Source organism: Euprymna scolopes, chromosome 20 (genome assembly GCF_053919585.1).
Source record: "Euprymna scolopes isolate OS-2025 chromosome 20, ASM5391958v1, whole genome shotgun sequence".
Classification (NCBI taxonomy): domain Eukaryota; kingdom Metazoa; phylum Mollusca; class Cephalopoda; order Sepiida; family Sepiolidae; genus Euprymna; species Euprymna scolopes.
The window spans coordinates 74,306,226-74,331,071 of record NC_136501.1 but is presented as its reverse complement, the minus strand read 5'-3'; positions in this window follow the sequence as shown (position 1 = coordinate 74,331,071).

The following is a 24,846-nucleotide window of genomic DNA, read 5'->3' as shown; positions in this document are numbered from 1 at the left end:
ATTCTGGAGAGAACCATGGCTGGCTGTTAGGTTTTTGCTGAAACTTTTTAGAGGGTATGAAATGGTCAATACCTACAATTAACCATTCAGTTAGGTCTAATACTATAGAGGACACATCCTTTTTAAACATGGAATGCAGAGGTAGATCAGATATAAATGTACGGAAGCTATCCCAGTCAGCCTTAGTGTATCGATATACTGTACGATGAAGAGGTACGTCTGGGGACTTATTACATTTCATTTTTATCTTAATTGATACAACAGAGTGGTCGGAAGATCCAAGAGGCGACAGAACAGAAACTGAACATAGTTCAGGGCAAGTTGTGAGAAAAAGGTCTAGTAGGCTCGCATACTGGCCGTCATTATCGGGCACACGGGTAGGTTCCTGAACAATCTGAGTGAGGTCATAGGCAATGGAGAAATCATGACAGAACCTCCCCTCATCATCGGTCTTGTTTGAGTGGGTCAACCATTCGACGTTGTGAACATTGAAGTCTCCACATACGTGAATGTTAGCTGAAGGATAAGTAGAAAGGACTTGGTCAATTTTCTCAGATATGCTTTGAAAGATAGTAACTCCGCTGTTGTGGGGGCGATAGAGAGTAAATATAAATGCAGTAGTGTGAGCTAAAGCAACCCGGAAGCACATATAAGGTAAGTTAGGATCTTCCCTGGAGATGTCCCTCCCACATGGAAAGCTATCTTTAATATAGGCACATATTCCATGCCCATGGCGATCTTGGGGGTCAGATTTAGAAGTTAAGTTAGAGTATCCTGTAATTGCAAACTCATCAAGGGAAATAGCCTGTCCAATGCCAGTTTCACTTAAAAATAAAAGGTCTGGTTTAGTCTCCTGTAATTGGGTTTCAACCTCTGGAAGGTTAGAACGTAGACCCCTGATGTTGGAGAAGGAGACATGGTAGTAGGGGTCTACGTTGGAAGTTGGAGAACCGGGTTTAATCGTGTATTTTTTCTTGAAACTTGTCATGATGAAATTTTGGAATTTGTGGACTAGGTCGACAGATTTACTTAGAGCAGGACAGAGAGGGGAAACTAAGAGAGAAAAAGAAACGAAGAATTTTTTTTTTTTTTTTTTTTTGTACCACATGATAAGGTAAAGCCGTAACAATTACCCACTAGTATGGCATCGAGAGGCCCCACCAGAAGCTACTGCATGGTCCAGATTCCATTCACCAAATGGCAATACAGCAGCCCCAGTACTTTGCACCTGCTGATAGGACAGCCTCCTTAGTGGTTAATCCAAGGTTCGGGTCCCTGACTATCAGGCGGATAACGTCAGCCCAGACAAAACGTTTACCTCCAGCACCCTTACTAGTGACATGGCTACAAGGATAGACATAGAAACAGAAAATTTCCACCAACTCTGCCAACTGTTCGCGCAAAAATACTGCCAACCTAGAAAACAGCTTTTTCTTCTCCCTTTGTCAGAAAAATCACTCATTTAAAAATGAGGACTGAGGGACAAATAAGAAGAAGCGAGAGTAACAGGAGCTGCCGATAACGCATCCACAATGCGTTTTCTACTCTCCATTAAAAAAAAAAAAAAAAAAAATAAATAAATAAAAAATAAAAAATAAAAAAAATAAATAAATAAAAAATAAAAAATAACTATTAAGTATTGTACTTAATAAAAGTCAAGACTCTTGAAATGTCAGTTGTAATACATCATCCAGAAAAACTGTCAAATCAGTACCCTGTACCTGTGCGTTGCACATCTAACACTCTCAAGATGTCAAGTTTAGGAAAATAGAATGAGACTGTACGTTGGGGACAACTTTCAATGCTCTGGTCAGGAAGCAAGGTAAAGCACTAAGTGTCCCTGCGGAGTCCCTGTGATCGCACCTCGGCGCCTGGCTAATAAACAAAGAAGAAGTCTGAAATCCGGGAGATAGACATGACCTACTGCTTAAGTAGTTTATGTTAGCAAATCAGTAATCTGTAGAGTCACCAGCTCTGGGGACACTGTTGACCAGGACTAATGAGGCACCTTGCCCGTTTGTTTTCTGTCATGATATAAGTGGTCAGTAGCACAAGCTAAACGTCAGAGATTTCATTCTCTTCGAGAAATAACTTCACATGATCTACGGGTTTATCGCCAGGATTCTATACAAGGTATTGCCGCACCCTCGCATTGGTACTAAGAATTCAGTAAGTTAATACTTACGAAAATCACTATATACAATAAAATCTCACTCCTCAATAAAACATGTAAAATACAAAATAAAGATAGATACCCATCCGTTATGAGTGGGAAAAGGGTTGCAAGTATAAATCTTGGAGTGTAAATATAAAATCATCTATTCATTAATTAGATTCGAGGAAAAAAGAAAAGCATTAAAAAGATGTTCATAAAAAGTCCATTAATTAAATAAGAATAACATGATAAAAAGTTATAGCATGATTCCAAATGACATTCTATCTCACTCTCTATGTCTCTCTCCCCCTCTCTCTCTCTCTCTCTCTCTCTCTCTCTCTCTCTCTATATATATATATATATATATATATATATATATATATATATATATATATATATATATATATATATATGGAGAGAGAGCGAAAACTTTATGTGAAATAAGCCAGTAAACTAATTATTAAAAAGCTCATGCAATTATATATGTATGTGTGTGCGTGTCTGTATATATGTGTCCGTGTGTATGCGTAAGTGGGAATGAGAGAGAATTCGCGTAAATAATGTTTTTACAATATATGTAAATGCTTATATATTATGGCGACTTTTTCTTTTTCTTTTGCGTTTTTTGTGCCATTCAGACTTGATCGTAAATAGCCCCTGTGTTATGCGAAACATCTTAAATAAAAGAGCAAATTATGTTGGCGCCTACCTCAGCCCAAAGGGATAAATGGAAGTGTGTGGTCTCATTAACCAAGACAAGTAAGGGAGAATGAACGAATAAGTATATTGGTAGGTACAGCAGTGTGAAATCTCTCATAATGAAACAGTGACCTCTGGTAATATAAGATTTGATGAGCATTGCTGTTTCGCATAACCTGACTAACTAAAAAACTGAGTGGTGTGGCCTCCCTATACTCCAACCAATGTGGTGGGTCCAAACGTTACTCAACCTTTATACCCTTGTGTAATATTTTAAATTTATTAGATACCTGAAAGACGCTCTGCGCAAAATAAGATTATATATGATAAATCTTCCATTCCATTTCCACCGTAGTTCACAGATATTTTTTAATATATATATTTTTAGTATACATTTTCTAGTATATATTTTAATAATTGTTTAAGGAAAATGTAATACGTCTCTGAATTCGTCCCAAAATGTAAAATATAAATATGACTAAGGCAATTAGTTTTTATTAATACACAAAAGGCTATACTCAAAGATAAAAATATGAGTACGAGAGACGTGGAATGAGTAATGACCCTGACCCACTTCCAGTTGTCTGATTTAGCTGAAATTTTGCATGTGCAATGAATTCTATCTCTACGGCTTACGTGGAAAATTACAGCTCTGCTCGAATTGTGGTTTCTGTTGAATGTCGAGCAGTGATCCGGTTTTTGTATTTGAAAGGACGCACACCACAGGAAACTTTTGAGGAAATGAAAGAAAGTTATGGTGATAATGCCCCATTATATGACCTTTGAAAATGCTGGCATCGTGAATTCAAGCATAGCCGGAAGTCTGTGGAAACAGCTCCCAGACCTGGTCGCCCCTTCTGCCATTGATGAGGAACCTGTCTGTCAATTTGAGTCTGCCATTTTGGAAGATCGGCGCATTATTATTCGCCAAATAGCCCAAGATGTCAGGATTAGTACAGGGGCTGTGGAAACTATCATTCATGACCATTTGCATATGCATAAGGTGTCTGCCAGATGGATTCCCAGGTTGCACACACCATTCCAGAAGCGAGAATGCGTCGAGTGCTCTAGGATGAATTTGGAGATGTGCCAAGAAGATGAGTCAAAGTTTTTAAAACAACTGATTACACAGGATGAAACCTGGGTCCATCATTATGATCCAGAGACCAAAGCTCAGTCAATGCAGTGGAAGCACTTGGAATCACCACCTCCAAAGAAGGTAAGGGTGCAACCCTCCGCTGGCAATGTCATGCTCAGAGTCTTCTGGGACCAGGACGGAGTAGTGATGAGAGATTTCCTGGCAAAGGGTACCACAATTACAGGAGCCTATTATGCTTCACTTTTGACGAAATTAAGGGAAGCTAGCAAAATCAAGAGGCGGGGCAAGATCAGCAAAGGTATTCTCCTCCTGCAGCACAACTCGCATGTCGCGAGATCAGAAGCACGGACGTGTGGTTATTAAATCCTCCTCCATCCCCCTACTCTCCTGACCTTGTACCCTCTGACTTTTACCTCTTACTAGACACGATGTTGTTTTTGAAAGAAAAGTGTTTCCCAGATGATGCAGCCTTGATTTCCGAAGTTACGTCGTGGTTAGAGGACCAACCTGGGGCGTTCTACAAAAACGATCTCCAGAGCTGCATCACACGATGGGAGAAATGCGTAACTCTGGGGGTTCCTATGTAGAGAAAGACTAATAAATGTGCCAAGTTTCGTTGATCTAGTGTTATGAGAAGTGGGTCAGGGGCATTACTTATTGCACGCCCCTCGTAAATATTATCAATTGCTAGTTATGGGTTTCCAAGTTTTCTCTAGTATTTCTATGAATTTATTTGTTGATGGAAAATATACTAAAGCATATAATATCGATACCAGTGCTTCTCAATAATATATTTGGGACTTCTGCCACATCATCATGTTCATGAATGCTCTTATGAATCGTATTCTGAGATAATTTGTTCACATTTATGCAAACGAATACTTCGAGAGCCGATGACGACAAAGATCTTCCTGACTATCTCATTTTGTCTCTCTTTTTTCCTTTTCTTTCGATTTAAAGCAGTTGGTGCTGGACAAAAGGATTGTTGGTTAATCAGCTAAAATCTAGAATATATTCTTTAAACTTCAACCCTTAGGTCTGCGTTTTGTCCCAGGCGAAATGTTAGAAGTCCTTTAATTCTTTGTTTTTATTAAGGAGTGACAACTGATGAAGGCTCAAATCTCGTTCTAGGATAATTATTGACATTTTCAGGTTAACGGTTCGATATTGAACGGATTAATAACGATTCGTAACGTCTTAAATTGATTATGGAAAAAGACGGCTTGATAAGTTTTCTATAATATTGGACATAAAATTGAAACTCAGTCACTTGCCATGAAAATAGCAATGGAGCAAAAACAAAAAGACTAGCAACTACACTTTTCCGAAGAAAAAACGGTAGAAAAGGAGAAGGTATCGCTCAATATACTGTAAAGCCAGGAAAGCGTACCCTGAACAACCCTTTCCCAGTATCAACAGTATTCCAGCTTAAGACATATTTGGCTCTGATACAGATAGAGGATCCCACAAAATTGAGATACTTTCAGGTCCAGTAGAATTATTCAGTAATATTTCCAGCGATTTTAAGAATAGATTTAATGTAAGTCTTACATCTGTATTGTTGTGAACAGGTACCTAATTTTTACGGCAATTTATTTAGAAATTTTTTTAGACGTTGAAAGCAGTACGAAATGGAACAATATAGTGAATGATGTTCCATGTCTTAAACACGGTCTATATTAAGTGTTTCTCAACGATATTTAACATATAAATCTTTACAAGACCAAGCTGTATTACTTCTTGCCCCGTTAAAAAAAGACATAATGTATAAGGAACCCATTAAGAACTGTACATCAATGATCAAGTCTCTAACCACAGGTAATGCATTATTACGAAAGAAAATAAATGTTTCCGCACGCAAACACAAACATAAATACACAGGTATGAGATGAGACCATTCTTGCAACCTATACTGTGAGTGGTCGATTAAAAATATCATCGAAAGGCTCAGTTGAAAACATGATGTAAACATAGAGGGATTATAAACGAAGAAAAGAAACTTCGATGTAAGATTCCAACACTTTCCAAAGTGATCCGAACGACGGATAATAATAAAAGAGTGAAAGACGATAACAACCTCTTAAAAAGAATGCAATGGGGTACGATGTCTTCACGAACCCAAGTTGGCCGATGGTTTCGTAATCACCACATATACAGATTGTTCGAGAAGAGTGACATAAGACAAAAATAAAAACTAGAAAAATCACCGAAAAACGGAGACCTGGAAGATTACTGGAGGCCTCTGTTTTAGGATGAAGGGTAATGCAATCAAGAAGTCAAGTGGGTCCTGCAAAAGGGCATTCCAAAATGAAAGCAAGCCAGACATACCAGGGCCAGTGATAACGGCTGGAATAGTAAAATGAAATTAATTCCAAACAAACAACCAGGAATTAACAACTTCTCTAATTTCTGCCTCGAACAACTAACATTACCTCATAATAATTAAGGTAGCTGTTTCACCAAACTGGTGGGAGGTTGTGAGGCCACACCCGCATGGCTATTACAAGACGATATATCTCAAATGCATAAATCTGGTGGGACAGAACCCTCTAGTAAATATAGACTCTTCTTCTTCCTCACTACAGCATACAAACTCTTGCAGATACGTTTGTTCAGAGTCATACTTTTAAAGTAACAGCTAGGTCGCAGGAGAAAGTTCTTAAGCGTTACAAACAAGTTATAACTTAATAAGACAACCCTTGAAGAAAAGGCAGATGATTCTACACATGACTTGAATTGACTTTCAAACTGTATATGATAGTGCGCCACACATGTGGATACTGCAATGCCTTGATTTACATAAGATCCATCCAATAATCAAAAGAACCATGTCTGAACACATAGATATGTTAGAGATAATCATGATATTAAACAACAGTAATGGGTAAATAACGTTTACGTGAAAGTCCGGGAGGAATTTTCCAAGGGAATAGTTTATCTTTTTATTTTATACTTGGCGATAGATCCACTAAATTATATACTTTATAAAAGTCTGTGTCTACAACCTGTGTGAAGGACGTCAATACAACCCAAACAGAAAAGTTCAACAACTCTTCATGTATGATCCACCGCTATGACCTATGCCAGTTCAGACGTTGATTAGATCGAATCTAACAGATGCACATACCTCTTCAAAAGATATTGAAATTAAATTTGGTCTGGACTCATGACAAAAAGAATTTCAAAAACTACCTGGCGAATATACTCGGTAGATTAAGGGTGAGAGAAATTAGAAACAATTGCACTTAATAGAACGTTTAGAATCTTGAAATGATCTCTCGGTTGTATAATGTGCCAAATTCTTATTCAGAGCTGGGAAGAAGGTCCAAACGAAAAACATACAGCTTGACGAGCGTGCCAGTAGAACAGGGACAGTACGAATACCTTCGTATAAAAAACGACTTAATTAAACGTGGCAGAATGAGAGAAAATTAAGTAGAAAATATGTACGCCATGTAAAAAATTGCAATAAACAGCTCACAAATAAAAACAAAATAACTACTATTAACCAGCTTGCATGCCAGTAGTAACATACAGCTTGGCGTTATTTACAATACAATAACAAGAGAGATGATGAGTCCGTACAGAGTAATGCAGAGAAAGCATTGTATACGAAAACTGTATCTGATAAGAAAGGCAGGTGGTTTTCGTCTCACTGAAATTGACATCCGACACAGGAAACTATTCAGAGTACCCACCAATATCTAATGAGCTCCCAGAATTCAAACTTAAGATGATATATACACACCAAGAAAACACTAGCCAGTAAAACTACCCCATCATAAAACTGGCCAAACATTTTGCACACGACTGTCTTAGAAATGAGAAAGTAACAGAAAAAAAGTGGCAGGAGAGTAGATAAAAATAGACGAACCCCTTGCGCTACTGAAAACTAGTAAATATATATATATATATATATATATATATATATATATATATATATATATATATATATATATATACATACTAGCAAACCTCCCGGATGAAAAGTATGCTTTAATATGATATTTTAATTCCTGAGGAATTTAGTATTTTAGAGTCAATTATCTATATATATATATATATATATATATATATATATAGAGAGAGAGAGAGAGAGAGAGAGAGAGAGAGAGAGCAATGATTTTAAAAGTTTTTTAAAAATATATAACTTTTGTGCCATCAGCTCGAATCGAAACCAACGCAGACAGCTCTCCATCATTATTCGTTAGCTTTTTAGATAAGTACATATGTATATAAAAAGTTAAAAAGTAACGTTATTAAAACTGTGGGTATATATTTACAAATGCGTAAAAATAAGGTATTTCGCTAGCTTTAGCGTGCCAAGTTTCAATTGTTTCAAATTTGGCCTTTTATGCTTACAAAATTAAATTTGCTCCACAGATATCAAGTTTCAGGCCTGAACCCAACAATTGACAGACTAGTTTTGTAGACAGTGTTACGCACCCAAACAGACAATGCCATTATATATATATATATATATATATATATATATATATATATATATATATATATATATATATATAATTGATATGCAGTTTGCTTGCAGCATTGTATGGGATATGTAGTAGAGATTTTGAAGGCTATCAGAATGCGAGGAATGAGATATAGTCGGGTTGGTGAGAGAAGACGAAAACAAGTGGCAATTTACAAATCAATACGTATATACAAATATGTCTATATATATATATACATATATTCATTCAATTGCATTAAGTGTAAATGTTTTACTTTTTATGTCTGTAACATATCCATTATATTTCGGGGAAAATTCCCCTTTTTAAATGGTGGGTGCAACGAGCCTCTTGAAAGCATGTCAGTTGATAGAGCGAAAAAAGGAAAATGTATTAAATGGCTTTGTGTAGCCTCGCTTCAAATGTAAGGAGAGGTTTATATGTATAGCATGTTTTGGGTAATTAACATTATCGTTGTTGTTGTTGTTGTTGTTGTTGTTAGATTTTTATTTTTATTTTATATATATAGATGTGTGTGTGTCGTTTTTGTTCCTAGTTTATAACTCGTTGCTTTTGTATGGTCTTTATTTTGTTTTGTATATTCTATACCTATTTTGTTGTCTGTTTTTTCTCTCTCTACTGCTATGTATAATTCATTTATTTATATACTCATTTATGTCGTTATTTGTTCAGCAGAATGATCTGGTTCATATAGCTCAAGCAAGTCGCTTGTTGGCTTGCATGGGTTAATTATTGAATGAGAGAAGGGAAGATGCAGGTAAAAGAGGAGGGGAGTGGAGTCGAGGCTGTGTGTGGGGTGAGGCCCTCTCGATCTAACCCTTAGACATCGAATATTCAATATATGCAAATATCGTTAATCTACTAGTCCTACCTGATGAAAAATTGGCAAAAAATAAATAAATACATAGATAAATAAATAAAATAAAAATAAAGATTTGTATAAAAAAGATTTAAAAAAAATGTTCCCTCTGCAATCACTGAATAAAGTTTCAATAAAATAAAGAAAATAACAAAGATCCAAAGAATAGTCAACCCAGTGCCCCCCTCGTTTCCAGCTCTCTCTCTCTCTCTCTCTCTCTACCCTCGGCAACCGTAACCATTGATCCAAACACCCCAATAGTCGACCAAGAGCACCGCATCCCACACACACCCTCCCGTTCCATTCTAAATCTCTACTATATATATATATATATATATATATATATATATATATATATATATATATCCTACCTGTACAATTGCCAATGATGACTATCTCTAATGGAAATACTTTCATTGTACTTATTTTTACTAATATCTGGTTATTTTACCTTGTTAGCGTTATATTTAAGTTTTATATGTAATTTAATATTTAATAAATACTGAAAAAAATATAAGTGCTATAAATAAACTTTAATTCCTTGCAGATTACACAACATATCATTTAAGTAAACAATAAGCTAATATTTATACTTTAGAAAAAAATAACCAACATAGATTTAGTAAAATTGTGAAATGGGATTTTATTTACTTTATTTTCGCAATATTTTTGTTTCTTTAGAAATGTGTCCATATTAAACGAGGCAATAGTTTTTTTCCCCCTTTTTGAATGTTTAGCATTAAGGGTCTGATTGCATTGCTATACCAGGAAATGGCAACGTCTAAGCATGTATTTAAAAGAGAAACACTTTTTTCAACAACGTATGTTCATTACCTGATAGAAACATATATTACTGTAAACGGAATTGTGGGCATCGATAAATGTAAGCACACATAAATTGCATATTTCTTCACTATTATTCAAACTTCAGGGCTTGAACTTCCGTTTCATCAAACTGCTGGAATGCTCAGTGGCAGAAACGTCTCTCTTCAGGTTCTAAAAGTAGTCAGCTATTAGGACTTCGTGCTAACGATCCTGATACCTTATCTCCATCTCCTTCAGAGCCTGGTGGAATCTCACCCTAGACCAACTACTAATTCTGTCAATCCAGGTGTCTCCAATAGATTATCTAAACTTTAGGCCGATTCTTCAAACTTCGAATAAAATTCACACTTTTATAATAATGCCCTCTTTATGTCAGGCTATTCCAAGGAATATTCTACACTTTTGGTAACTCTTATAAACCTAAGTATCATTCAGAAATTGTTACTTATAATATGGTGATTAATAAAACTAATGTTAAAATCAAAACTAATGGCTCTAGATATAAATTCGTTTACTATAAACAAGTAAATTATGATTCAACAACTGACATAAAAATACCAGTAAAATATAAAATCTAGAACACCTAGGAGAAAAAAATCTTACAGTTCAAAATTCCTTATCATATTAATGTTAAAACAAATATTTCTAAATATTTGTTACTCTTTTGAAAATCGTCATCTCTACTCCCTAGGCAAACACTATTTTATTACGATAGATCGTTATACGACCCTAACAATACACACCTATTACGGCTCTTTTCTTTCCCTAATTAGACTCGTATTTAATTCTTTAATAAAATAAACGACAAAATAATCCTACATCTTTATGTAAACCTGTGGAAAATGTTCAATCATACTTTCTCCTTAAAATAGCATATCCTGAAAAAATCTTAATCCTTCTGGCTCGCAAAGTTCTCAATTCTGCCTCTGAACACCTATCTGAAAAATATAAATACCAATCTGGTATATTCCAAGAATTAATATATAGCTAATAAATTATCGTATCATGTATGTTCTTTTAAAAACTAGTGGTGTATACATATAAATGCGTTCTCGTACACTAAAAACCTTTTGTATATAGTTATGTGGAGTAAGTCAGAAGAAAGAGTGCCAGCCTTGGTTGAAGTGAGTGTTGCTAATGATGGAGGTCTGAACGGAGCTGAAAGAGAGAACAGTCCAAATATCAATGTATGATATGAAAAAGAAATTGAAAGGGAGGTATCAATCATACCAGTTATTATATGTGCCACATGGCCTATGAAGAAGAACCTGAAGTCCTACCTAACTAACATTCCTGGTGAACTAAGTGCAAAAGAGATCCAGACAATTGCACTTAAAGGAACAGCAAGGATACTAAAACAGATCTCTCAGTTGGTTTTAATACAAAGCAGGCAAATGTTGGCAGCTGGTTTCGCTGCTACATACCCAGCATTACAATCCTCAAGAAAGAAACTGAAAAGAAATGTATTTATTCATACATACACATGTACATAAATATATACATATGCATATACACGTATATTTCCTTTTATATATATATATATATATATATATATATATATATATATATATATATATATAGAGAGAGAGAGAGAGAGAGAGAGAGAGAGATTAACTGAGATATATTCTGAAAATATGATTTCACCGGAATGACAATTGTTTTATATAAAAAGTTAATCAATCTTGTAGGCGAAAGACGCTGCAAAGAAACCTCATACTTTGCTGGTGTCTACGTGAGTTTTTTAATTTCCAAATTAAAAAGAATTTCTTAAATTATATTTTGACGCAAACTAATTCCTTTTACTGCGTTTTTACGATTACAACTATAGGTTTATTTAATGATGATATAGATGAATCAATTTAGGAGCAGCATTTGCATAAATAGTTGTGTGTCTAGTAAGGGAAACCAAATGGAGTGTTTTTGTTAGATGTTTGTGTCTGCCTTCGACGTGTGAATGAATGGGAAATGGAGATATTTATCTTTTGTGAACGAGTCATTCATGGCCATTTTTGGCGATATAAGCTTTGAAGTTTTGTAGATATAATCTTGTCATGTCCAAAGGCTTTTGGAACGTTCCAATTGAAAATACATTATTTGTTTATTTATAGGGATTCGGTTCATAATAAATCGACCGATACGCATTAGTGCCAGTCTGTTAATCAAAGGTTTTTGAGGATTTTCCATTGGTCTCAGAACAAACGGAATTTAATGGGTTTGCCAGCTTTTCTGTTTATGTGGAAGCATTAATGGCATTAGCAAATCTTTGGTTTATTGATGAAGACGTTATTAATAGCAAACGGTTGTAATCTAGTTAGATTACGAATGTGATTAGATTTTATTGAACGGAAAATCTAACACTTTTAATTAAGAATGGCATTATAAAAAATATTTTAGTAATGGATTAATTTGTGAACATCTGCTATTTTTATATGGATCCACGCAATGAACAGAGCTATCTTGGACTAAATTTATCTTTGCTAGATTTGAGTTGAGATTGTTTATGGAATATGAATCAGGAATTATATTGATGCGTCGAAAATTAAAGCGATCACTACATTTATTGTATTGAAAATTAAGTGTGACTGCAGTCACGGAGGTGGGCTGCATGTGCGAACTCGAAACCTGAGCGATGGGAAACGAGAAGGCGACGAATCAGCAGGTCCGATTGCGCATTAATTTGCATAAATGAGATAATATAAGGCCGGAAGTTAAGATGTTTGAGGGAGTCGTTGAGTTCTCGAGAACCGGATGGAACCTGGTTAGAGCGGAGAGTGTCGCTGAGAATCGAGTCCAGGTTTTTTTTTTCGATTAGAAGCTATTTTCGACTTTAAATATGGAGCCAATGCGGTCAAGATAAAATGGGAAATTTTAAATGATTCGCGTTAAACCTTAAAAATTAAAAGTCGCGTTGAAAACTGAAAAGCGTTGTCAAAGAGAGAATTGAATTGGGATTCGTTGGATTCCTTTAACCATCGTCGTCAAATGAACGTGTTGGAATGCAGTTCGGTCTACTTGTTTGTATTAAAGTCGTCGGTTTTAAACGTGGAATTTGGAATGAAATTCGCTTATATTTAATAAAAAAGAAAAAAGTCTTCGCTGTTAACAGAACTTAAAGATTCGATTCGGACCACCTGGGTGTATTAAAGTCGTCGTTGTTCAACGAGGAATTTAGAGGGGAATCCTATTGTATTGAAAAGAAAAAAGTTATCATTTTTAAACAAAAAATATTTTACTCGAGTACAGTTCGAATCGGATTTTATTGTATTTGAAAAAGTCATCGTTGATAAAAGAACTTGAAATGCGATTCGGATGACTTGTATGTATAGAAGTCATATTTCAATGCGGAATTTAAAATGAGTTCTGTTGTGTAAAAAGAAAAGGTGTCGTTTTTAAACGACTTTAATTTTTAATGAAAGTGCAATTCGAGTCGGATTTTATTGCATTTGAAAAAAGTCGTCGCTGTTAAAAGAACTTAAAATGTGATTCGGACGACGTGTATGTGTTTGAAAATAATTTTTAAATACGGAATTTAACATGAAATCATGTCTTGCTGAAAAGGAGAAAAAAGGTGTAGTTTTTTTAACGATAGTTATTTTTGTGAGAATACAATTCAAGTCGATTTTGTTTTTGAAGAAAAACTAATAGCTGTTAAAAAGAATTACACTGCGATTTAGTAGATTGTATGTAAAGTCGTTTTTAAATGAGAAATTTAAAAATTAATTTCTGTGTCTAGCCGTGTAGCTAAACTTTTGCTAAGTAGTATCTGTCTTTGTCGGAGAGTAGTGAGGGCTAGCTGTGTCTAGCGAAGTGTTGAGCGCTAGCTGTGTGTCTAGCGTAGTGTTGAGCGCTAGCTGTGTGTCTAGCAAAGACGGATACTACTTCCCTTCCCAGTTTATGATCATGAGATCAGGGGAAGGGGGGCGTGTAGTGAAAATTGAGTGTTACTGCAGTCACAGAGGTGGGCTGCATGTGCGAACTCGAAACCAGAGCCATGGGAGATGAGAAGGCGACGAATCAGCAGGTTCGATTGCGCATTAATTTGCATGAGATAATATAAGGTCGGGAGTTAAGATGTTTGAGATAGTGGAGCCGTTGAGTTCTCGAAAACCGGATGGAACCTGGTTAGAGCGGAGAGTGTCGCTGAGAATCAAGTCCAGGGTTTGTTTTTCGATTAGATTTATCATCTTTATAATGCTATTGTTAGATTTATTTGTGAATTGAAATACATTCGACTTTACTGGATTGGGATTGGGTTTACAGTAAATGAATCAAGAGTATGAATGCACGAGCACACCGAGCATTAACAAAACAACTGTATTGCTCATCTTCATAGCTTTACTAGTAAAATTATTAATGATAATATATACTCATTGTAGTTGTCTATGAATATTTTTTTCAGTGTAGTCAAAACGATGTTCCGAAGATCTATTTATAATATATGTAACAACTACTACTTTGTTTTTACAAAGCGTCACCAATTATCAATGTCCGGAGGCCACTTGAGGATAAGGATTTATGAGTGTACATTAGCGAATTAGATAATCGTAAATAGTAAAATATTGGTAAATTAAATTATCTAAGTGGACGGTTTATCAAAAATTTATTCAGGTTGGATTTGAAGAAGATCCTATTGTAGTCAGCTGGAAAGCAGAGAAACAGAAGCACTTTTAAGAAATAAGCTTTGTTCATGAAATCCAGACTTAGGTTAAGACACAGATGGGGAAATTATTGATAGTGGTTTCAACTAGGCGAGTGTTCTTCGTGAACGTTTGGATTGGGACTCATAGATTAGAGCTCAGAGAACCACTTGCCATGAAAATAAAGATAAAGAAGAGAGAGGATCGCAACGTTTCTTCTCTGGGAAAGAGGTGGAAACAGAAATAAAAGAGCATCCCCACTAGACTACGAAATTTATTTTGAACTTTCTTAAGGCTGGATATGAATCTCTTAGCAGCTCCTTCCCAGATCTGGCAACAATACTCCATCCTTGGGTGTACCTGGCTCTTATATAGGTAGAGAATTGTATCGCAGTGAGATATTTACTGAAGCTGTAGAACAGTCCCATCATTTTTTCAGCGACCTTGGCAACAGATGTGATGTACGTGTTCTAATTCAAATCAGGAGTAAAGATCAGACCTAGAAGCTTGTCAAAACATTGAGTCTCCTCAAAATTAGAACTATTCATTTTAATTGATGCCAGACGGGAGTCAGATCCTTGATGATGATAAGATAGAAGCTTGGTTTTAAATTACCCAACCACTTCTTTTCTCATTGCAACACTTCCTCTAAACAGAGGAGAGAGAATCAGAGAGTACTTGGTCATTTTGAGCCTTTGAATTATTGCCATAGATAATAGTGCCGTCGGCATAAATGTCTACGAATGATCTTAGGATGTGATTTGGGGGATCATCGATGTAGATCAGGAGGAGAGTTTTACCCAGGATAGACCTCTGAGGGACTAGCATTTATACTGTGAACTTCTGATTTTTTCCAATCAATCTTATGCACCTATCAGAGAAATGATTAGCTAATTAGGAAGACGTTTCCAGCTTTACCGAAGCTTAAGATCTCGTGGAGTAAACCTTTATGCCATACGCTAGCAAAGGGCTTTGATATGTCAATAGCAATTATCCCAGAAAAGAACTCCCTGTCTATAATATATATATATATATATATATATATAAATATATATATATATAATTTAAAAGAGATTAGAGCAATAGTCTAAAGAGCTGAGTGTATTTCAATGTCCCCTACAAGGCTCATGTAAAATTAAAAATGTTATCTATAGCTGCACAATATCAAAAACCCCAAATCTACATGAATCTATTAACAGCCATAACTCAACTACCAGATTAAATAATGACACCAACTTAAACCAATCTACCGATCAATTACAAACCAACCCTCCATATAATAATCCAGCACTAGACCTAACGGAAAATAAGCACAATAAGCAGGAGGCAATATATTTTGGTTCCACATCTGGCCTAATAAAACATGGAATTTCAACGCACGAACATTTTTTTAAAAATCACTCTCTGTCAAACCAAACTACTCTATCCAACTATATTTGGCAACTAAAAAATAGCAATATTTCTTTCAACTTAAAATGGCGAGTAATTGAGGCTTGCAAACCATATAAACCAGGAGATAAATTCTGTGCACTATGTACAAAAGAGACCCTAAAAATGTTAAAATACGAAGATATAAAAATGCAACCACACTATTAAATTCAAGACAGGAACTAATATTTACATGCAGTCATAAACGTTAGTTTAAATTTAATAAATATAAACCACCTTAAATCATGAAAAATTACTTATTAATAAAAATAGATTACAATTTTTTTTTAATAAATTAAGTTAGACTAATTATCCCCCTTGCGCCCTTAATAAAAGAAAATATGACTAATTATCCCCCTTACATTATGTAATTATATAAACAACATTCGAAATATAAACCGTGGCGTCTTTAAATCAAAAGTACGCTAACGGAAATAATTTATAACGCGAACGTCCCCCCTTTTAAAATTCATCATTCAAAGAGGTGAAAAACTATAGCAAACATATATATGAGTATTTTAACCATAGTTTCTGATTTCAAAAGGCGAAAAATTAAAAGGTAATTTTTTATACCTATATTTTTATGCATATACCTGTATATCTATGTATATGTATATGTGTGTCTATTTTTCATATATATGCATATATATATTTTTAATGTTGTACTTAAAGCAAATTTATAATTCAAATTCAAATCTATATTTTACTCTATTTCTTTTCTATCTCTAACCCATATTAAACTTCTTATCAATTTTAAATCCAGACCTTTTATTTCAATTTTTTTCAGATACATCTGCCTTACTTTTAATGCTAGGTTTATTTATGGTGTCTTTTAAATTTAACAAAAACACTTCAAAATTTGCTGACGAGGAGACCTTGCTTATTAAAAAAACTATATGTAATAATTATTGTTCGTAACTGGATGTCTACCACAATAAAAAGCACTGTTTTCCGAAACGATCGTACAGATAATTGATTTTATTGTTGTTCCTTCTTATGAAATGGATTTTTAATTTAATTATAATTTGATTTTTTACATTTTAAATTATCAATCACATTACTTAATATTTATATATATATATATATATATATATATATATATAAATATATATATATATATAACTGTTAGCACATCTGCTGTATATCTAGCAGAACGGAAACTATATTGGATGTCACTGAGGAGATTGTTTTAGCTGAGGTGATTGACTACTGCTTTATTTAACACGGCTTCCAACAACTATGAGACTCAGAAGACTAATTGGTCTATACTGAGAGGACAGAGCCAAATTACATGAATGTTTAAATGCGAGTCATATTGATATGGTTCTCCAGGTTGTTACTTTATTATTAACTATTTGATACAACACCCTATCCTTAGTATGTGACGTAGCGTATGTAGCAAAATAGGATTAGGAAATTAAACGTTGTTAAACTCACACACACGCGCACAAACCCACACACACATACACACGCACACGCACACACACACACACACACACACACACACATATATATATATATATATATATATATATATATATATATATATATCACTAGTAAACATTCCAAATCCAAAGATACATTTATTTTACATTCAGATTATTTTATTGTTAATACTGTGGGGTTTACACGTGTTCCGTTGAATGGTGGAAATTCACCAAACATCTCGTCAGATTTATGCTTCCAGAAAGAAAAATAGTTCGATATTTTTTCTTGGATTCAAATTTTATTCATACTATTTTTTACAGATTTCCATTTCCTTTTGTTAATAATGATCCTTTTCCATAAAAAAATAAATAATCTCTAAATATGAGTATGAAATAAGTACGTTTTTGATAGAATGTTTACTAATTATATATACGTTCAGAAAGCGTTCATTTTTATTGATCATAATTTATTGTGTCAATTTAACAAGATATTTGGACACATACATTGAAAGTATATATATTTGCTATTAAACGTGTATATATATATATATATATATATATATATATATATATATATATATATATATATATATATATCAGATGTTTTAAAATTTATCCATAAAATATTTTTTATAATGCCGTTCTAAATTAAAAGTGTTAGATCTTCCGTTCAATAAAATCAAATCACATTCGTAATCTAACTAGATTACAACCGTTTCCTATTAATAACGTCTTCATCAATACGTCAAAGACTTGCTAATGCCATTAACGCATCCACATAAACAGAAAAAACTGACCAACCCGTTAACTTTCGTTTGTTCTGAGACCAATGAAAAATCCTCAAAAACCTTTGATTAACAGACTGGCACTAATGCGTATCGGATATATGGTACTTGTTATTTTTTTTACATAGAAATCACCACTTATGAAGGCTCGGAGGCCACTGGAGGATGAGGTTTAATGAGTGTACATTAGTCAATGGGATAATATCGTAATAATTCTTAATAGTTGAAATTTGGTAAATTGAATTACTTAAGGGGTCGGCTCATCAATAAATTGTTTAAATTGGACTTGAAACGACCATATTGAAAATCAGACAAAGAGAACAGAGTTCCAGAGACGGATACTTCTTTGTTAGAGGCTTTGCTTATGAAATCCACAGTAAGGTTTAGGGAAAAGAGTGTGAGAAATTGTTGATGGTGATTTTAGCTCAGATAAGCACTGACCATGAAAATAAAGATAAAGCTCACAACGTCCCTTTTGCGGGAAAGAGGTTGCAACGAAAAGAAAAGGGCGTCCCCTACTAGTCTACAATGTCTGTTTAGAATTATTATAAAGAAGGATAATCTCATGCTAACAGCTCCTGCCCAGATAGGGAAAAAGTACTCGAGGCTTAGATGTACTGCGCTTTTATACAGGTACCCGCTGCTATTGACAACACACGTCACAAGAGAAAACCACCGAAAACATTGTAAGATTATCAAACTTCTGTTACACGTAATCAGCACAGCGACACGCCAGCTATATTTGTGATGCGTCGCCGATCATACAAGGTGAGTCAGGGGAAACAGATGTTTTTTGCTCTTCTTGAGTAAGGAATAGGAACTGAGGAAGGTAGTGTTTAAATCCACTTAAGATGTCGTTTCATTTGTTGTTATTTGTTTATCTTTACCTTACATTTTGTTTTAGTTATTGATTTTGAATTCCTTTTCTTTTAAGTTCATTGCCCTCATGCTACCGTGAAGTCGTGAACAACGTGTGCTAGCTATGGCGGAAATTTTGGGAACGCACTCTTACGTCTTAAAGGGCCTCGTTGTGCGCTTTGCCAACGCAGCGTCATGATGCTTGTCCAAGATGGCGCCTGCTGCTTTATGTATCAATACAGTCTCGCGGAATCTCGTGTGCTCTCGCGCACATATGCCATTATGCATATTTGAAGGGCATTGTCTTCTATAAAAACAGGCCACTTGAGCAGATGCGGAGGGATGTGAAAACGAATCTACAGAAAGTACTGACAGACGACGCTGCTGCAATGAGTTGAGGTTTTGTGTACTCTTTTTTCTTTGCGATAACAAGCTATTTCGGCGTACATATTTTACCATAGACAGATTCGATCTGAAGCTGATACCAGAGTTTGACGGGTCTCCGGCTGGTTCTTCGGTGGTTGAATGGCTGGAGAATGCCGAGCGCCTTTACCGGTTGTTCAAAATTAAGGATCCAGCTATGGTCATTCAAATGAAGCTCACTAAGGGGGTTTATGCCGTGTACTAGCAGCTCGGGGATGAGGAGCAGATAACACAAGCGTTGTACGGAGCATTCGGTGCGGACCCTTTTGTTGCCTGGAGGCAATTCTCTGAACGTCGGCTTGGGTCAGGGGAGACTTTGGGCGTCTACTTGTCTGACATGAAGAAGCTTGCTGCTCTCTTCGGCGGTGCAAGCGACCGAATATTGGCATGCGCCTTTTTGTCTGGGCTTCGGGATGACGCCAGTCTGCTGTTGCGGGCATCGTCGAAACTCAATGAGCTTGGGTTGTTGGGTAGAGCCCGAAACATCCTAAAGGACGATGTGGAGCAGGTCTCGGCAGGGGTTGACGCACTGGAATAACCGTGGACGGCGCCGGTGATGTGAGGTTTTCCCAACGCGAGGAACAGTGTCTTTGCGGAATCGACTGACAGAGTATCCCCGTGGCTAAGGGGCCAGTACGAGGCAGAACTTGGATGGATAATAGCTGGCTGGTTCCGTACTCAGAGGATGAGCTCGGGTTACTAAGGGGGCGGATCCCTCTGATGGCCGTCAGGCAAGAGAATAAACAGAAGGGCCCACCCGTCAGGGATTACCGGGAACTCAATGAACACGTCGACACACACACGGCGGGGCTGACGTCTGTGCACATAAACTAAGGGAGTGGCGGCAGCATGGGACGGACACGGCAATCCTGGACTTGCGAAGAGCCTACCTGCAGATACGCGTCGGAGCGTTTTTTTCCGTCTGCGGAAAGCTGATGGGCATATTCCCCGTGTGTGGGTGACTTCGGGTAGCGGTGGCGGCCATAAAGCGACGTGCGATTTCCATGTCAACGGGATGAGACGATGAGGTGGGCGACCCCGTCTTGCGAAGTATGCTGGTGGAAGCTGTGGCCAGAGTTACTGAGGATGATCCCGTGCGAGGGACCTGGTGCGTCGACGGAAGCAAGTTTACCATTTGGGAGGGCGCCAGCTTACTTGCCCTTAGCGTTACTCTAGCTTGACAGATTTATCGTAGAAGATGCCTGCTGGCTTCGGCCGGAAAATGACACCGAGCCCATAAACCTGGCTGAGTTTGATGCTACACTCAAAGGAGTAAATCTGGCGCTTCAGTGTCAGGCCAGAGAGTTACATTGGAACAGACTCTACGTGCGTGCATCGGTGAATAACCGATGGCCTGAGTAGGAAAGCACGTTTGACAAAGAAGGAATCGGCCGAAATGCTAATACGGAGACGACTTGCTACCCTGACTGAGATCATCAAGGAATTCAACCTGGCCGTAGATGTGACACTGGTGCAGTCCTGTCAGAATCGCGCAGATCGCCTAACCAGAGTGTCACACCGTTGGCTGGACCTGCCCAAAGAACTGGACGAACCGGCACCTGTGAATTGCGCAGCGATGGGGCGTCGGCTTAGTCTGGTCCGTGTTGCTGATGCCCATTGCCAAAGCGGGCACCCCGGTGCAAACCGAACCTTTTACTTCGCCAGGCTGATCGACCCCTATGTGTCAAAGAGGGACGTTAAATCTGTTTGAGGAGCTGCAAAACCTGCCAGTCAATCGACCCAGCACCCGTGCGGTGGAAGAAGAGAACACTGAGTGTGAGAGGAAATTGGAACAGGCTCGCAATGGACGTAACTCACCACAACGGCGGGCATTTTTTTGACGCTCATCGATTGCGGACCGTCTAGATTTGCATTGTGGCGGCCCCTTTGTTGGCAAGACTCTGCCGCCGTTATCCGTGAGCTGAAACATGTCTTCCTCGAGCGTGGTCCTCCTTCTGAGATACTGACCGACAATGGCACCGCTTTTGTTAGCGAGTTCAAACAGTTCGCAGACGGCTGGGGTATACTTCTGCGATTCCGGTGCGCCCATGTACCTAGCGAGGATGGAATTATTGAGAGAAACCACGGGACCATCAAGACCATCGCAGCTAGGGTTGTACGGTGCCTGAGACGATCTATTGGTATAACGTCACCCCTAAGGACGACATTTCACCTTCTACCGCGCCAGCCGAACCACTTCACAGGTGCCACGTCAGGGTGAGAAGCGTGTAGACCAGCCCACTGCCCGAGCCAGAGACGATGAGAGAGAGTATCAAAGACGAGTATGTCGTCTGGCTACGGAACCGGGCGTGTTACTGAGGTGATAAGCCCGCAATCGGTGCGGGTTGACGGCGTATTCGATCGACATCACAAGCGCATCCACCACTAACCGATGAGAACGAGACTGAACCCGAGACCAGTGAACAATAATTCTGGGTTACGCCGACTTCGTCGGACAGCGACCCTGAGATTAGCAGCCTTAGGTTCACCGACCAAGAAACTGAGGACGAAAGCACAGGCGAGGATGAAGCCTCCGGACCCCCTCTCCAAAGAAGCACCCGAATAAAAAGGCCACCACGCCGCTGACCTCTCTGTGATGATGATATCAGGGGGGAGTGTGCGAAAATTGTGGGAACGCAGGCTTACCTGTTAAACGGCCGAGGTGTGCGCTTTGCCAACGCAGCGTCAAGATGCTGAAATGGGTCCAAGATGGCACCTGCAGCCTAATATAACAATGCAGTCTCGCAGAATCTCGTGTGTTCTCGCGCACATATTCAAATATGCAAATTTGGAGGACTCTGTCTTTTATATAAACAGGCCACTGGAGCAGATGCAGAGGGATGTTAAAACACGTCTACAGAAAATACTAACGGACGACGCTGCTGCAGTGAGCTGAGGTGTTGTGTACTCTTTTTTCATTGCAACAACATTAGCTTATAACACTTACGTGAGAAATGGGAAATTAAATATATCTATTTCCCGTACGTTACCCTGTATAATTTGTTGACAATCCTATAAACAAGCACACATACGAAGGATTACTGGCGTTTATTTAGCATGAATGCATCCATTTCGTATGAAAATAGAACATTCTCTGTAGTTGATAATGAAAAAATATAAAACCGTTTTCTTAATTTTTGTTACGCGAATTTTAGTTTAAAATCAACGACAGTGCAGAATAGTATAATCGATAGCGTTAATAGTTTATATTAAGACGTTAAAAATGGCGGACGTCTGTGTATTCTTTGTGTATTTTTTTCGATTTTGTGTGTGTTTTACAAAAATGCTTAGCCGCAATCAAAGACAAAATCCACAAAAGAATAAAAAAAATTCAGTGGAGTGATTAATTAAAGTAGGAGAGAACTAAAAATGATTGATCGAGAGAAACAAGAACGAATACTTGTGGACACATTTGTTAACGTTAGCCTTTAAAATGCTGTTATACGTCAGTTTACAGTTCCGTGGTAATGTGTTCCGGAAACGGAAGCCATTGCAAAGTAACACTTTTTTTGAAATGCAATTTCTAAAAGTATATTTTTTTTGTTGTTTATGTTTCTGGTGTTTTTTTTTTCCTGTTTTTTATGAAAATCTTTGACTAGTTGCATACGCCTAATCCTTATTAGTATTTTCAGTTATAATCACATTCATTTAACAAGTCATTATATTTGGGTAAAAAAAAGTCGGTATTTATATCAGGCATGTGTTTTCGTACAATAAACAGAAATAGATTTGTGTAAAAGTTAGCGCAAATAAATGAATAAATAAAATAAGTTACAAATGAAATAATAACAAAATAATTTAATGTTTTTTAAAGCGTAATTAAGATGATTAATACTGTCTGTTATGTTTTCGTAATACCATACTCCAAGGCATTACAACTTTTTAGAAGTCGAAAATTGTAGTATATGTTCCATCCTCATGTCAGCATCTTTTGTAGTATTACCTCTTTTCAGCAGTCCTGTAGTATATGTGCTGTGGTAATGATACATTCATTCCAAAATATTACTTCTTTCTATAATTTGAAGATGGTGAAGTATCTGTTCTAGTCATGAAAGCGACTTATTGAACATTATTTCCTTATATGGGACGGAGGTTGTAGTGTACGTCAACAAGAAATTTTCAAAATCTGATTTCAGTTGAAACAAAGCACTTAAACTTGTAGTCAATATAAATATCCTGGGGGAGTGATTATAAAGAATGGCATATTTGTCGTAAACTTCCGTTCAAAATTCTGCGCATTATACACTAAAATGAGATAAATAGTCAAATAAAAGTAGCTAAAGTCTGTTTGTGGGATGCTTTCATTTAGAGCCGCTTGGCGCAGAAAATTAAATTGCATCAAATTCGAATTAGTGAGTCCGCCTTGCATATAAGAATCCGTCGCAAACATTCCTCCAGGATTAATTTTAAAGCTGTCAGTTATCCGAAGTGGACGTTAAACGAATTTTATATGCTGACCCTGTTGGCTTAGAGCCAAAACTTTAAGTAGGGTCAGTTAGTGAGTGGCGCCAACAAAAATAGGCAGCAGCTGAAAATGATGCTAGCGACGAATTAAAAGATAATTGTTTACTCACTAAATAAAAATAGAGTAAACTAAAATGGAAAGTTAAGAACGAATATTGTAAACTAATAATAATAATAAAATAAGTAATAGTTATAATAATAATAATAATAATAATAATAATAATAATAATAATATCGTGTTTATTTTTCTGGTATTTTTACATAAACACAGGCACGAATATATATATATATATATATATAATATATATATATATATATATATATACTAGCAATCGGTGCCCAGCGTTGCCCAGGTGTTTTGAGGTGTATGCTGAGAAAAAAAACGGTCAATTTTTTTAAACTTTGACCCCTATTATGACCTCTTAACATTTATTGTTTAGGGATCAAGTAAAGTTAATAAGTTAGATCCATGTCCAAGGAATCTATATCTAAAATATCACGTGTTTAGACACAAAATTGTAGGAGGAGTTTGGTAGAGTTCTCAAAGGTCAAATCGTTGAATATTGACCACTTAATCGCCAAATTTCTGTCGAAAACCTATCACATCGATTTTCCCAAATCTCACTACCCTGTATATCAAATTTCGAATCTCTAGGCTTAAAATTGACAGAGTTTTAGCGTAGGGAAATGTACACAGACGCACAGACACACA